Genomic DNA, 17,432 nt, shown 5'->3' with positions numbered 1-17,432 from the left:
TAATGGGATAGGGGGTGATTAGGAAAGAAAGGGCAGAATCACCAGGTGAGAGAATTCAGCTCAATTCCCCTGATTCAGTCTCCTTGTAACAATTTTCACTATCCCTCAGCATAATCAATAATTCCAAATCCATTCACCTATAATTTTCTCTCTTTAGTCCCAAATGAGCACCATTTTCTTACCAGATAAAGAAATAGATGAAAAGACTTTTAAAGACAAAAATACTAGCTACATTACCATTATAACACTATAGTTATTTTCTGTCATGTTTCAAAATATGTTTTTCACTTTATATATTGAGTTACTTTAACACAGAAGTTATTCCTATACAGAGTCCCTCTTTTTATTTAACATATATTCGTTTCACATCATATATATATGTGTATGTGTGTATATATATATATATATATGATTGTGATATGCTTAGGAAAGTACACTTTAAAAATGAAAAGTGCTATTACAGCTTTATATCTGCTCTTTCAGCCTTCAAAGTGCTCTAAATCTCATCCATATGTTGTTCCTTGTCAATTCTTAAACAACTCAAATAATATAATAACACTCAAATTGTGTATTATTATTTTATGCATTTTAAATAATTTTAATAACTATTTTTACAATGGAGTGTTTTCACTTCTACTATTCAAAAGAATCTAGTTTTCTGTGAAAATCCACAAAAATCTTGTTTTCATTTCTACAACAGAAAGTCCCCAACAGACTTTCTAGGTTCTCAAATACAGATAAATTTACTTATTCATTTTTTTAATCTGAATTGATACGGACCTTCTAAGTTCTCAAAGAAAGATACATTTACCTAAATTTTTAGTCTGAAGTGATGTACTGTGACAAGTAAATTCATTTTTCTAATAGTGATAGTGGTTTCAAAACGTATTTTAACTTTCAGTTGTCTCCGAAGCAATATACTTTGCTTATTTAACCCCAAAATCATTGTAGAGTGAGTAATCTATTTCCTTATGTTAAAGCTGCACCAAAATGAAACCACTATAGATTAAACAGAAAACCCAGTTGCCTTGGTTGAAAAAAAAAGTCAAATGTAAGGGCTCCATTGATATGGTTGTGTTTTGGGATTTGTAACAGTGGTGATTATTATATCTTTGACAGCATCATCATCTTTACATATTTAACTTATCATTTTCTCAATGTTTACATTCTACCTTTAATTATCTATTCAAGTCTCCAAAGTTTGAGGCTCCTCGAGTGAACATAAGATGAAGAACATTAACAGCATTCTCTTAAAAGTAAACATAAAAATGGAAAGAAAGTGGTAGAAATGTATCAAAGAGAAAGTGAAAGTATAACATTCATCAAATTTTAAGTATCCTCAAAATTAACCATACATATAAAGAGCAAATAAAGAGATCATTGTACTTCATTACATGAAGTGAATCCTAGAGAGTTCACTCATTTTCCTTCCCATAAAAGGCTCCCTCTTTTAAGACTAAGAAACTCCTAAAACTGATAAGAAACCATTCTTTTCTAACTGCATAAAGGACTCAGCACACTTTACTCAGATAAAATATTAAGTTTGCTAAAAAGATTCATCTGCACACTAAAAATATTAACCAGTTCATTCATACCTGCAACATGAAAAAGTATTTGTGGGTATGTGTACATTTGTGTGTGTATGTTTTCACTATATTCACTTTTAAGTCAATATTGTCACATAATGATTGCACTAAGTTGCATCATATTGTACTTCAGTGCAAAAATGTGATTCTACATCAGAAGTCCGAGAAAGTACATCTGAGAAATCTTTGAAATATGAGCTTTGAAACAGCAGGACAGAACCGCTGTAATTGACCCTGTTCAGGATCCCAGTTCCATAAGTACTTTTGCTTTTTTTCAGGTAGGGAGGAGCTACTCATAGATCAAATGAAGTGCATCAGTCCTAGGAATGCACAGTTGTTAGCCCTCACTGTGACTCTTAGTATGACCCTGAACTGATCCATCAGAACTAGAAAGTATTTCAAAAATCAGAAATTCTGCATTTGGGAGAGAGAGAGGATTTGAGAGGAAGAAGAAAACGGCAGGGAAGAGGAAGGGGGAAGAGAGAGAAAAGATTATAGACAATCTCTTAAGACTACTTTTGGCTACTACCACAAAGGGGTTGGAATCGATGTTTTCAAGAGGCTACTTCAGAGTATTTGCCACCATTTTGAAAAAATAATTATGTTACACATGTGACCTTCGCCTTAAAAGAAGCCTTTGTGGGAACCTTTTAAGCAACAAATTTTTTGTTTACTACATTTAAAACTCAGTTTTTTTGTTTGTTTTTTTGGTACTGGGGATCGAACTCGGGTCCTTGCGCTTGCACAGCAGGCAACGAAACCACTGAGCTAAATCCCTTGCCCTAAAACCCAGTTTGACATATACATATTTTACTCAGAAGAGCAACCTAATCTGGCAGTATGGCAGAGGTTAATAGTTTGAGAATTGAAAGAACCAAGATTTCACCTGGCCATTGTTAAAATAACTTGGACTTGATCTTTAATCAGATACATGCAAAATTAGAGATCTGTGCATCCTCATATACAAAATTATAGATCGATATTGGTTTACATTCATATCCATTCCAGTTTGATTTGTCATTATTTATTTAAACTTTACAAATCAGTATTTATTAAGATAAAAATAAAAGTAGTTTCGTAAATATTCAAAAGTTATTTGTAAAAGTTGCACTGAGAATTTTTACATAGAGACCACAATTCTAATAATTAACAATGACATTTATGCACTTTTAGTTAAACATGATAATTTTTAGAGCAGTAAATTCCATCTTTCTCAAAAATTTTTATATCTCTGTGAATTACTGTTATGGCTTATGTTTAGATGTCCCTTGGAAACCTCATGCAGTCTTAGGTGGGGCTTTTTCAGAGGTGGCTGGATCTGGAGTGTGTGATTGATTCTTAGGGCAATGCTAAACCTGATGGCTTTAGGATTAAGGGTGTGGGTGGTGCCCACCCTAAATAGTCTGAATTAAATAAAAGAGGCAGAAAGACCTGTTAAATTCCCTTGTTGCTTTGCTACCTTTTGCCACCATAAACTGTTCTCCATCATGCTACTCTGCCTTGGAGCCGGCTGATTATGGACTGAAATCTCTACAAACCTTTTCTCCTTTAACTTTGGATGTCAGGTATCTTGCCTCAGCAAACAGAGAAAAATAACTAAGGCAATTATGGTGACTTTTCTCTTTCTTAAAATACCCATGGATAATCAAGAAAAAGAATCCTTAAATTTTTACTCTTTTTTTTTTTCTTTTTGGCACCTGGGATCGAACTCTGGTCCTTGCGCTTTCGAGGCCGGTAGTGGAATCACCAAGCCAAATTCCTGGCCCTAAACTTTTACTCTTTACAAGTTAGAAATACTGAAATAAAGTTACAAATACTGAACTACCACAAAAATATTATAGAAATAAAACTGCAGTGTAAAAATCCAAATTCTAAAATTGTCTTGCTTATTTTTAAAATATTTTATATTTTTTTGCAGTTTAAACCTTAGCTCACTGGTCCATTAAAATTACTACTCTTGACAAGATAAAGTAAAATAATTATCTTCAAATATTCTAGGGAAATAATTTTTTTATCAAGTTTATTGGTACATTTTAGGTATAAAATACAGTTACATTCATCATTGGCATCTTGTACCTTTACATGATATATCTTGGTTCTTATTTTTTCACCTTCCCCTGCCCTCCCTTCATCCCCTCCACACTTCCCTATTTGCAAAGATTTTGTTTCTGTTTTTTTTTTCCTTTTCTCATATTTTTTCTTTTCCCTTCTTTCCTTTCCCCTACCCCACCCACTTAGCCTACTCCTTTAGACCTTTTCTTCCTATTATACAATATCAACTATACATTTTTTGCATTACAATATCAAAATTTAGAGTACATTACCAGAGATTTTACAGAATTTAAAAGGATATAGAAAGCATATTACAAAAATCCTTTTTGAAATAAATTTGACAACTTCTAAGAAGTACCTTGGAAGACAAATTAATGAAACTGACTCTGGAGGAAATATAAAATTTGAATAGCACCTATTAAAGAAAGTATATTCCCAGCTTGAAAACCTACCTATATGACAACAACAGGCTCATATATATTTTAACTGATGAATTATATCAAACAATTAAAGCAGAAAAAAGAAAGAACACTTCTCCCCTCATTTTAGGAAATCAACATTATGCTAATCCTAAAACTGGATAAAGATAATACAAGAAAAAAGTATGAACATAGATAAAACTTTGTTTAACAAAACAAACTCTTAGAAGTCAGATCTGGCAGTATGTAGAAAGTGGTTTTATTATAGGGATGGTAGTGTTGGTTCAGCATTGGAAGATCCACCCCCATAAGTCATCCAGAGGAAAGGAAAAAGCCATATGATCCTGTCAGTAGTTGCAAAAAAAGTATTGGACTAAATTCTACAGCTGTTCATGGTGAAAACTATCAGGAGACTAGAAGTAGAACAGAACCTTCACAACACATAAGACATGTACTCCATACTTTCAGCAAAAATGCCTTATAAGAATGGAAAAAATACAATACAATACTTTCTCCCTAAGGTGGGGAACAAGGGCAGATATGCCTACTCTTCATCTGTCCATTAAATTTTGAAGCATAGGCCCAAACCAAAATAATCGGGCAATAAAAAGAAACAATTACCATAGGATTGGCAAGGTAGAAATAAAATCTTTATATGTAGATGAAATGATCATCTACAGAGAAAATACTAAGAAATCTCTAGGAACTCCCAGAACTTGTATCTGAATTTAGCAGGATTAGAAAATACAAGTTATATATAAAAATTCAGGTCTATGTATAAATGAAGAATTGGATATTGAAATTTAAAAGTTATGTAGGAGTACAAAGGACCTAGAAAAGTAAAAAGAAAAAAAAAACAGTGTTGGAAGATATTTAGTACCTAATTTTAAGACTTCCTCTAAAGTTACAGTAATCAAAGCAGTATTGCAGTAAGGAAAGACATACAGATCAATGGAATAAAACAGAGAATCTAGAAATAGAACCACACATATATGGTTCACTGAGTTTTGAAAGATTATTTAACATTAACATTTTATAGAACATAAATTCAACTCAAGAGCAGAGGAAAAGATAGTGTTTTCAGCTAATGGTACTAGAACACCTGGTATCCATATGTAAAAAAATTAACCTCAATCCTTTGTTTCCAAACATAAAAATAACTTGAAAGGATCTATGAACCTAAATATGACAGACTAAAACTATAAAACTTTAAGAAGGAATTATAAGGGAAAATGTTCATGAATTTAGGGTAGGCAAGAATTTCCTATGATACAAATACCATGATGTATAAAAGAAAAAAATTGATAAGTGAGATTTCATCAAAATTTAGAACTGTAAATGACATTGTTAAAAAAATGAAAAGTAGTCCTTAAACAGACCATATTTATTACACATATAACCTATGACCAAAATATATAAAGAATTCTTACAGCTATTAATAGACAACCCAATTAAAAAGTCGACATGAGAAGATGATAAATAGGCAGTACAGCACAAGGAAAGGTCTACAACACTAGAATCTGAAAAATACTGATCAATACAATAAGAAGATCATAATATACCCTAATTAGGGAGATTAAGTTAAAAGTTTTAAAAGAACAAATGTCACCTTAGGTGTTAACCAGTTAGAACTTTCTAATACTGCTAATGTGAATGTAAAATGATAAAACCAGTTTGGAAAACAATATAGAAATTTCTTGTATTACTGTTAAGAACCAACAGTTCTGTTCTTACGTTTTTACTTAAGAGGAATGAAAACACATGTTCACAATAGATTGGTACATTCAAGTTGACTATCCCTTATCTGAAATTCTTGGGAACAGAAGTGTTTCAGATTTTGGCTTGAAATCTACTTGATCTGCAAAGAGGATAGCTACTCCTGCTTTGTTTTGTGTTCCTGTCACATGGAGTATTGTTTTCCACCCTTTAACTTGCATTCTATGAGTTTCTTTTTTAATTAAATGTGTTTCTTGTATGCAGCATATTGTTGGATCTTCCTTCTTGACCCATTCCACCAGTTTATTTCTTCTGATTGGTGAACTGAGACCATTAACATTGATGGTTATAACTGATATGTATTGACTTATCATTGTCATGACTTTTTCTTTTTGTTGGATCCTCCCCCTTTGTGTTTAATTTCTTCTTGTGCCTGATGGATTCATTCTGTGGGCTTCCTGGTGTTGTGATCCTCCTTGTCTTTTCCTAGGATATTGTCTAAAAATATTTGGAGTGCTGGTTTGGTATTCATGAAGTTCCTAAGGTGCTCTTTGCCATGAAAGTATCTTATTTCTCCATCAATTTTGAAAGATAGTTTTGCAGGGTACATCAATCTGGGTTGGAGGCTGTTTTCCTTTAGGGCTTGAAATATGTCACTCCAAGCTCTTCTTGCCTTGAGGGTTTGCATTGAGAAGTCTGCTGTGATTCTGATGGGCTTTCCTTTGTATGTGATTTGTTTCTTTTCTCTAACTGCTTGTAGAATTTTGTTCTTCTGTTGGGTTTCTGGAATCTTGTCCCGGCCCGCGGGTAAGTCAACGGAGACCCTAGAGGGGGAGCGAGGATGAGAGGGGACAGGGGACACGAGAGATGGAGACAAGACAGGTTTCTGATCAAGTCTCGTTTATTGCAGAAGCTGTTACAACATATATACCGTAGGGCTAGAGGGGAGGAGCAAGAGGAGGGTACTGGGGCTACTTCCTTGTTGCCGGGTAGATTTGCAGCAGGCCCGGATATGTCCGTAAAAGGCACTCAAGAGTTCTAGCGGGGGGGCAAGGCCCCCCACAGAATCTTAACTATTATATGCCTATGTGTAGATTTTTTTTTAATTTTTGATCAAGGCTATTTGGAGTCCTATATGCCTGACTTATCTGTATGTCAAGTTCTTTTCCCCTGCTTGGGAAGTTTTCTGCCATTACTTCTGTGAACAGTGTTTTTATGTCATCTGCACTCTCTCCTGTTTCTTCATTGACTCCAATCAGTCTTATGTTATTCTTCTTTGTATTGTCTAGCAGCTGCTGGATTGATTTCTCATGGTCCCTTACAATTTTAAAGCAATTTTTCTTTTCCTGGTCACTAATTGCAATCTTATCTTCTATATCTGAAATTCTGTCTTCACATTGGCTCATTCTGCTGCATAAGCTTTCAATGGAGTTTTTAATCTGGAAATGTGTTTGCATCTGTTTTATGGATTCCATTTGTTTCCTATGTTGGGATTCTACCATGTTCCTCAGCTCCTCTATTTTTTATCTGTGTCCTCTCTACATTTATTGATCATGTCTTACATTATGGGCACAATCTCTGCTGTTATCTGAGAAATTATTTCTGATTTCATTTTTTCCAGATCCTCTTTTGTTGCCAGTTCAGAGATTCCAGGTGGTTGAGTATCAGAGTGTTCCATCTTGTTTCCCTTTGGGGTTGCTTTAGGTGATCTGGAAGTCTGGTTTTGAGACTTATTTACGTATCTTCTCATTTTGACCAGGGTTAGTCCTGCTGGTCCCCAAATGACTCACCTCCTGGAGATGGCGTATGGTGGTACTGCAGCCTGGAAGCCACCTCCTGGGGTCTGGGAGTGGCTCACCTCCTCTGCCTCAGGAAATAATTTTTAATTGCTTGAAGTTTTTAAAATTTTTCAGATTTAATTTTTTTCTTTTTTATAAATTTTGTTGAAACTTTGTTGTCCCTAGGGTTTTTAAAATTTGTGTTTATTAAACTCTCAGACAAGATTTTTATACACATCACAATTCTATTTCATTTATTTAGTTTATACAAAATAGTTTTGAATTTTTTGTCTATTAAAAAAGCCAAAATGTTTCTTTATTTTTGATAGCTTCAAAATAATTGTTTCTGATAGTTATAAAAGTATTGCTAATGTTGTAGCCTGTCTCTGATCAATATAAGCCTGATGAGTTGTAAATATACTAGTGCTGTGAGTCAGATTAAATCATCAGTTCTTTTTGCTTTATAATTTTATTATTCCAATAAATTATGAATCAACAGTGAAGTTTTCACTCTTTCATATAACCTAAAATCTCTTGAACTATGATCTTAAATTTTTAACTGTTAAACAACCACTTAAGAGTATTTCATCCATGTTAAATTTGCAGGTTTAAATTTTGGAAAGATTATTTCAGGTTTCCCATGTAAACCTGAACTATACCATGGAATACTCTTTCTAACCAAGCATTCAGTTTATGGTCACAGAAATTCTATATGTGCAATAAAATCATTATTCTGTACTTTACTATGCTTAAATGTAAAGAAACCTAAACTTCTTAATAATTTCCCCTGTCATGTGAATGCCAATTTGCTTCAGGGAAAACTAATTGCTAATTCCTTTTTATTTTTAAGCAGACAACTGCTCTCTGCTTTAATTATGTTGCATTATAGGATTTAGTGTTTAGAAAAATGAAGCCCCATCTCACTGATTTGAGTTAGGTACTTAGGTAGATATAACTCAGTCCTTTTATGTTAATGCATTTGAATCTTAAAATGTAACAACTCTGCTCTTAATATTTCTTTGAATCAAAGTGTGCTCAGTACATCCATATGTGTCAACTGAAATGGAGAGTTTAGAGATTTAAAATAATTTTAACTTCTCCAAAAACATCACTATAATGTTGTTTGCATTTCTTTAGACTTAACAGTGATTTTTATAAAGAAAAATATATAATGCATAGAATGTAAAAACTGTCTGTGCTAAACCATATATTCATATTTTATGTATATGTGAGGAAAAAAATCTCTAAGGAAAAATATCTAGAAAATTTTACTAACTCTGTTTCCTTTGTAATCAAATCAATATAAGACAGCTTCAAAAAAATACTGTTTCTCATTTTTACCACTTGTGAATGACTAATATTTACTAAATACCTACTATGCTTCCAGTTCAATCATTAGAAGCTGCTAGTTAATATTAAATTAGAAGACCAATCTCCATCTTTGGGGGATTATGCAAATTACATGATTTTTACAAAGTGGAGGTTACAGTCACTTTTATTTAGTCCAGACTAGACTGTTTCTGGTTATGCTCACAGGATAAAAGCTTAAGAGCAAAAGGAAACCCATACTGGCAGAGACAAACCTCATAATCATAGGAATTTATTATTAATTTTATAACAAAAATATAACATTGATTTATTACAGAAAATACTTCTGTAATGAGAAAGAAACACTACACTTAGGGGCAAAAAACTAAATAAATCCATGAAGTTTTTCTTGTTGGCCTATCATGATTTCTAATGGACCATTCATATGAACAGCAATGCCTCAGCAAGCCCCATTTCTGCTATATTATACCATTAATAAGCCCAACATATCTCAGACATTTTGAAGTAACCAATGAAGACCATTGTGTTCCATTTCACTTTTTGTTGTTTTCACACCAAGAATTATCATTTTCATTTTGCTTGTTTTCTCAACTGACCTTGGTGTTAAATTCAATTATTTTTTAAAAAATCATATTAATAACAGCATGACCCAAGAAACCAATTTGCGTCCCCAGAACAAAGTGAGATAGTGGAAACACAATCGACCTGTGAGGAAAGAAACACATTGTGAAATGAAGTTTCAGACTCATCTATTTACAATATAAAAACCATCAGTAGACAAGATAGCATTGAGGTAAGTTTTTAGAGCTATTTGAAAGACTATCAAAAATGTAAAAATGCTGACAAATAGAGTGATAGCTTACCTCATATCAGACTCAGATCAGTTTTGGAAGGCAGCCTCCTCCTGTATTTTAATGGGGAATACATACTGTTCACCCTCTTTCTTCCATGCCTCATTCTAATTCAAGTTTCCAGTTTGGCATTTATTATGTCATTATTAACATTGGTATACCAAGAAACAGGCATGGCATTGCAACTTTTTTGTAGAAATTGACAAAAAGAGGAAAGAGAAATGAATTTTATGTAGGGCCAAGGACTCTATTTTTTATTTCTTCATTGTTGATTACTACTGCTGATTGAGGAGAATACTATAATTCTGTTAAAAAAAAAAAAAAAAAAAAAGCAACCTGCTAACGAACTCCTCACTTATTGTGCCAATTACTTTTTTGTGTATATTCGTAATTAAACCCATTCTGGGATTCATTTCAACCTTCCTGCACAGAAATCAATACTAAATTGTAACAAAGGGAAAGAGCTGCTGTCTGTTGTTAGTGGATTTATGCCTGTACTTGTACAAATAAGATTAGTAGCAGCATGTAGAGTGAGCTGTGAGGACATGACATTTTCCCAATAACTGTTTTTCATTATTCTGAAGTGTGCGTGAAAGTCTTGCCACCCTGGATCCTCTCAGTCTCAACTACCTGCCACTGAGGATGCAGTCTTGATAGCTGTCTTAGTCCATTTTGTCCTTCTGTAACAGAGTTGCACAGACTGAAATATATAAAAAGTAGATATATATTTCTCAGCATTCCAGAGTTAAGAAGGTGCAAAACTGAGGGGCTGACATCTGGCGAGGTCTTTCCTGCCATAGTGGAAGGTGGCAGGGCAAGATCACAAGCAAGTGAACAACAGGTTGAACATTCAGCCTAAATCTCTTCTATAATCAGTATCAACTTACTCACCAAGGTGAAATTCTCAGGACCTCAGTAGCTCCTATTAGACCCCCCTCCTAAAATCTAACCTATGAAATTAAGTTTCCCACATGTGCTTTTTTGTCGGGGAGGCACATTCAAACTGTAGCAATGGTTCTGTTTTCTGACAAAATGTGACAAGTGTTTAGCACCTTCTGTCCACATAACCCAAAAGATCACTGCACTGATAGGCTAAAGACTATAACCTTCTGGGAACCCAAACCCCCTCTTGGTATGAATATTTAAGATTAGATGAATTTTCAGATACTGTTCTAGTTATTTAATCATGAAATGTGATGCACAAACAACTTGTTTAAAACATAAATTTAGAAATAAATAAATATAGATATAGGTCTACAAAATAAAACTGTTACCATGCATTGTTTTAAAATATCTTTCTTTTTTTCTATTGTATTTTTCTTTTATTTGGACATTTCACACTACCAAGCATATATTATTTGGGAAAAATAGTATCCACTGAAAATGCTTAACTATCCTCAAATTTCAGAAGACAAAATGTCTGAGTGCAAGCTCAAGATAGATTTATTTCCTTTATACACTTATTTTTTAAAAGGTGGGAAGTACAACAATGTAGCTTCACTTTTCAAAGAACAGCTGGATTGAAATATCAACTATGGTTGGTGCGTAATGCACAAGATCTGTACTCACACAATAATTATTATCAGAGTACACAGCTTACAATTCAAAACCTTCTGCTATCTATATTAAATTATCTTAGGTTAAGAGCATAATGTCAGCTCCCTAAACTTTCCATTCCATTGCTTTTGTTGGTTTTCATAAAGCTAACCCTTAGAGGTAGGGCTACTTGAATCTTGAATTACAAGGATTTATGCTCTTTTCACAGTGACTGAGATTTACATTCATCAACTTTAAAGAATGTTAGATATGTAAATCTCTCTGGATCAAGATAAGAATATACACCCCAAAAGGATTCTAATGTACTCTATATTTACCACTCATGTTCTTGTTACCATGGCTATGTGATTTGAATTCACATGCATACATATTAGAAAGGTGAAATATTATGTCACATTTCTTTCATTGCTGTTGAATTAAAAGAAAAAAATTAAATATGAAATGTGTTCCTAGGTAAAAACTTCCTTATCTTTCCTCTTATACATGTGCTAGCTTTTAAACACCATTGACACATTCTCATGACCAAAGTTGTACTTCTATCTTCATACGGTCAGCTGTCAGAGAGAATAGTGCAGCTAAACTCACATGATCCTGAGTTTGTGATTCAGTGAATACTGCTGAACCAAAAACTTACCCAAGAGTTTTCCAACTGGAAGCAGTATGTTCTCTTATTTGGAAAAAAATGAAAAACAATTGCCAAAAATTTTCCTTGGTTCCATTTCTATAAAATGGACTAAAAGAAACACAAACTACATTCCCTTTTTAGTACATAATTATCTATGCTAGAAAATGCAATTACTTCTTAAAACCAAAAACAATAACCACTTTTTTCCTTTATTCTTCATAGATTATCGGTATTATGATGGTTAGAGGACATTACTGTTTCCCACAAGTATAAAGTGGCTTTAGTGGACACTATAACACACATTTATGAGCAATTTACATGTCCTTGTGTTCATAGTTGTACAAAATAATTTGAACTACCCATTTTTCATCTGTACAGTTGTTAGATGAAATACAGTACATTTTAACTGAATTTTAGATTAAGAAAAAGAGTAACATTTTAGTGGATGTATGTTTTATTTAATATTTGAGCATATAAACTAAAAGCTTGTTCAATAATTTTAAATTAAACTGGATCTTCTATAGTTTTATTTGCTAAACCTGGTAGTACTACTCAATCATCTAAAATTCTTAAGTGTGAAGGAAGATTTTGTAGTGTTTTTTGTATAATTTAGTGTGATTTGATATTTTTGTTAATTTCTGTTGCAATAGTATTAAATGCATGCTTAATAATGGCATGCAAAATCAAAAACTAAAAGGACAAACCTGTTTAAATTATTGAATTTTTTTGGTTATCCTAAAACAAGGGCAGTTTTTCAAATAATGTCACTTTTCTACTTGAAAAGGACAGTACCATGTGGGAGAATGCAGAGCTCAGGGGACCGATAATGAGATACAGGCCTTTCATTGGTTTCAATATAGCCCTAGGTGGTAGCAACTGAAAGTTTTTGCCATCTGGTACCTGATCAGTGGCTGATGTGAAGCTGTTGATTTCACTTTTAAAAAAAAATCAAGGCAAATAACCAGTGTTCTTGAAGAAGAGTAATTTTACTGTCTACTATACCTCTATAACCTTGAACAAATCATTCACTTCTCTCCAACTCAATTTCTTCCTCCCTGAAAAAGAAAACATGATACCAATCATCAATTTATCTGTCCTTAAATTAAAATATCAGCTGGCATTAAAAGAAAATCTGAAGATAAATATATTTTAGGGTTTATTCTTCCATTTCTCCTAGGAAACATATATAATTTTGTAGTTTCTAGTTCATAGAATGAGTCTATTCTGAATATTTTTATAGAAATATTTACTAAGATTTTTCAAGATATAATGTACCCCAAAAGTTGAAATCATGTAAGTTGTTATTTGAAAAGGCTCTAAGGAAAGCTACTGTATGATAAATATGGAGGTATTTAACCAGTGGAGGCCAAGACTTCTACCTTCCTCTCATATTTACTTTCCAACTACTCCTTCACTTTATTGACTTCCATTTCAGTTGTGTGAAAAGATGAGTGCTGGGTTTACACAAGAAAACCTGAATTTATGACTCATTCCTGCTATTACTTGCTGGGTAACCTTGAGTGTCATTTAAATTATCCAAAACACTAAAATAAATACTATAATTTTGTAACTACTTGTTGCAAAGATTTTCTTCTTCCAAACATTAAATGAATGCCAACTTAACACTTACAAGGAAATTTATTTGGCAATATATAGCAAAACCCTTAAAGTTCCACTTCCCAGTTCAAGGACAAGGTGGAAGGGTGGCATATAAGACAAAGAACACAGAAAAATGAAAAGCTTGGTGTTTTTAGGGGGTGGAAAGCAGTTTGCAATAGATGGGATCTGAGGTTTGAGGAGTCAGGAATTAACCTGGAGGGATGCTTGTGACTACTGTAAGCAGAGCACTGTGTACCACAGAGGAATTCTATGCTGTACTTTATAGTCCATGAAAAGATTTCAAGGCCACAGTGTTGCATCTTCAAAGTGGAAGCATGGTAACTGCTCAAAGGGAGCCATTTAGATTGGAGTAGACCAAGAATAGACTTAGAAAGAGACTTAGAAAGTTATGGCAATAATCCAGGCTAAAAAATGTCAAACCTTGAACTAAATTAACAATGACAATAGGAAGAAGGAAGACCTGCATATGAGAGCAATTAACTAGGTTGATTCACTAGACAGTGACAATTTAGAGGTAGGAAGTAGGAGAGAAAACAAATTCTGTAGGTTTATATGTTGAGTTACTATAACAATGGTGTTGTTAAAATGTTTGAAGAATTCAGGAACAGACATATGTTTAGGGGAGAGAGAGAGAGAGAGAGAGAGAGAGAGAGAGAGAGAGAGAGAGAGAGACCCCGTAATTGCTGCAATCAGAAAGCAATGGAATACAAAAGCTGTACCAAATTTAGAACCTTGCCAATTCTAATAAATTCTATTAAATTAATCATTTCAAAATTGATCCTATGTGCTGTGCTTTTGAACGTACATGAAGTTAGGGACTAAATATGAAGGCCTCTACCAGGAAAATGAAAGGCATAGCAGCTTTCCTTGGCTGGAGATCCATGTAAATGCTCCATCATGTAGACCTAGCAACTCTCAATAGGCGCTTTTGCTTCACAGAAGTTACAGCAAATGCGAAGGGTTGTAAAGGTGTCTGGGAAATATAGTTTTTAGCTTTCCAGTCTCTGAACATAGCCTCTTACAAGGGAATTTGGAATGGTTTTTAGTAAGTCAATCTGTCACAGGGAAGTATGAGGATAAAAATGATGTTTAAGGAAATCATAGCACTTATCAGTAAAAGACAACATATGGAATTAGAAAGGAAGCAGAGAATATGGCCAAAAACAGAAACCAGAAGAATATCAGTATTTTAAAAGTAAAAGGAGGAAGAGGTAAAAGACTGAAACAGATGTAAAGGAATTGGAGGTAAAAAACAGAAGTAATTAATACTTTGGTTATCAAGGAAAGAAACATTTTCAAGAAAGGTATTTTCAAGTTTTATGCTCCCTAAAGTTGTTTAAAAAATAATTATATTTGTGAGATAGTCCCTTTGCTAAAAAAGTGTCATTAGAGAGGTGAGAACAGAATCCAGACAGCAGATTATTAAAAAGTTAATTGGACCCACCAAGTAGAAAGAGTTTGATTCTACAGCAAAGAGGGAGAATGATAAGTAGAGAAGGTGGAATTAAAGGAGGCACAAAAACTTTCACAAATGGAGAAAGACTTCTGTCTATGTGAAAGACACATACAGGAGAAAAACTTTGAAAACACAGAGTAATGACAGAATCATTAAAATCAGTTCCTGTAAGAAACAGGAAGTGTTCAAAGGTACAGAAAGGAAGATACTTCTTTCTCTGAAATGAGAAGAAAGAAAATTCACTTGAGTGCAGATTATAGACAGATGTGGGAAATTTAGGGATGTATCATGGCTTGCCCACTTTTTAGGATGGAACATCGACATGAGTAACTTAAGCAAAGTGGTCATACTTTGTTGTCCTCCTAAGCAAAACAGAAAGACCCAGGAGCACACAAAAATACTGAAATGTAGACCAGCTGCCCAGTAGACTTAGCTAAGGCTGAGCTGTCCAGTCTGCATAATTATAAGATTTCTTCCACATTGTGGGTGTCACGAAAGCAGATGGTGGACTGAATTAAAGTTAAGAGTTGGCAGATTAAACCTACAGGTCAAGAGAAATATTGAAGGTGCTGATATGAAAGCTTGCAATCAAACATATAGCACTGGGGCCGGGGATTTAGCTCAGTGGTGCTGCCATCTGCATTGGAAGCTCAAGGTCCCAAGTTCAATCCCCAGTACAACAACAAAAACAAAAAAACAAAAACCCACATAACACCATTTCTTATGTGAATGCTATATGTCAGACATAATGCTGAGTATTGTGAAAGGATTATCTCATTTCATCTTAATGACTGGCACAGATAAATAATATTATTACCCCTTTTTTACAGTGAAAAAAACTATCTGGGATTTTAAAAAGTTATGTTTATGATATCACATTGACTAATAAATGAAATGCCAAGGTAAGAAGGTAAAAGATCATTTCTCACTCGAATGTAAAAGTGTAAAATGGCATGGCAACTCTTTTCCACACATTTGACAAAAGATCGCTTCACTGTCTTCTTGCTATGTCACCTACAAAACATAATTTAAATGTACTCATGGTACTCAGTGGTTTCCTTGTCCTCACCATCTTGACTTTATTCCAATTAGCAGGAAAGAGATGGAGAAACGCCAAGAACTAACGCATATGGCTATACCTAGCAGTGAAGGAGCCTGGAAAATACAGTTTTTAGCTGGATTAGCCAGCTGATATTGGTCAATAATTTTTTTTAAAGAAAGTAAAAATGTATTTGCACAAGAGAATACCATTTAAAAACATTTCTGAAATAATTGAGAGTTGGAATATTGCAATAAAATATTGAACACTTTAATTTTTATTCTTATTCCTAAAATTTTATAGAACTTCTGAAATATCCACTCCTCTAAACATTTTAATAGGAGAGATAGCATCTGCAGAGTAATAGAAAGAAACCAATGAAACTGAACCTATTCCTTACTAGCTTAGGCCAGGCACTTAATTTTTGTTTATGTCTCCCATTTGCTAAGTTACCATGCATCCAAACCAAAAGTGGGGAAAGACTCCTCATGTCTCCAGTTTTAGGGTAAATATTTGTAAGCATTTCTCCATGCCCCTGGAACTCACCTGCAGTTACTGTTTTATCTGGGTTCTGTTTTGGTGAAGAAGGAGGATTTCTCTACTTCTAATAAGCACATATCACAGAGCTAACCCAATTTACTTAAAAAATTCCTAGCACCAAATTGTAAGGAAATTGTTCTTCATAACCAGTCACATTTATTTTATTTTCACATTATGCTCAACCCTTGGCTAAATGATTCTGCTGCAACATTAATGTTAGGTAGACAGCCTGTCCTGTCCCCATCTTCCTCTACCTGAAAATCTGCCATCTATTTCTTTAATCACCGTTAGTCACACATCTCTGAACTAGTTTATCTGATTAACTTAATTTGCACACCTCAAGATGAATTTATCTGTATCTTTTGAATCCTGGATCACCAAATGATGGAGATTTTCTCATTGGTATCCCAAGCCAAAGAAATACGAACTTTCCATTGACATTGTTTTACTCACTTCATGCAAACTTTCAGTTTTATTTAAGGTAAAATAAAAGGAACATACATATCTAAATAGATGATATGTAATTCCTCTTTATCTTTTTTTCATATTTTTATTTAAAGTGGATTGCATCTGTGTCACATAAAGGCATATAAATATTCTATATTTGTAGCTCTGATTTTGCTCCAGAGTTTGTCTTAGTGACATAGTTCCAGATGATAAAAAGGCAAGTGATTTTCTGCTGTGTTTCCTAATGTTCATCAAAAAAGGATACTGCCTCTTTACCCAAGCTAGCAGCAATGCCTGCCTGCCTGATGGCAATTTAAATTACACTTTCCCATATCTAGGTATAAGGTAAACTCTCTGGCACTTATCCTGACACCATGACTCAATACTTGCATAAATAATAGTTTTTATCTAATTGAG

The 17,432-nt window shown here is 33.7% G+C and overlaps 1 long non-coding RNA gene across 3 annotated transcripts in view; it reads right to left on the bottom strand.

The window, feature by feature from the left end:
- Window positions 1–8,253: 8,253 nt before the first annotated feature.
- LOC147826568 (uncharacterized) overlaps window positions 8,254–17,432 on the bottom strand; it is a 211,020-nt gene continuing 201,841 nt past the window's right edge. For all 3 annotated transcript variants that reach the window (XR_015438928.1, XR_015438926.1, XR_015438927.1), the window contains 2 exons: window positions 12,916–12,968; window positions 8,254–10,431 (listed from right to left, as the gene is read on the bottom strand). This is a non-coding gene — a long non-coding RNA (uncharacterized LOC147826568). The remainder of the gene's footprint in view (window positions 10,432–12,915; window positions 12,969–17,432) is intronic.

This window comes from Heterocephalus glaber, unplaced genomic scaffold (genome assembly GCF_053883595.1).
Source record: "Heterocephalus glaber isolate CG9 unplaced genomic scaffold, H.glaber_assembly_v1.0 deba00001465, whole genome shotgun sequence".
NCBI lineage: Eukaryota > Metazoa > Chordata > Mammalia > Rodentia > Bathyergidae > Heterocephalus > Heterocephalus glaber.
Note: the sequence above shows the minus strand (reverse complement) of the source record. Positions and strands in the feature narration are given on the sequence as shown.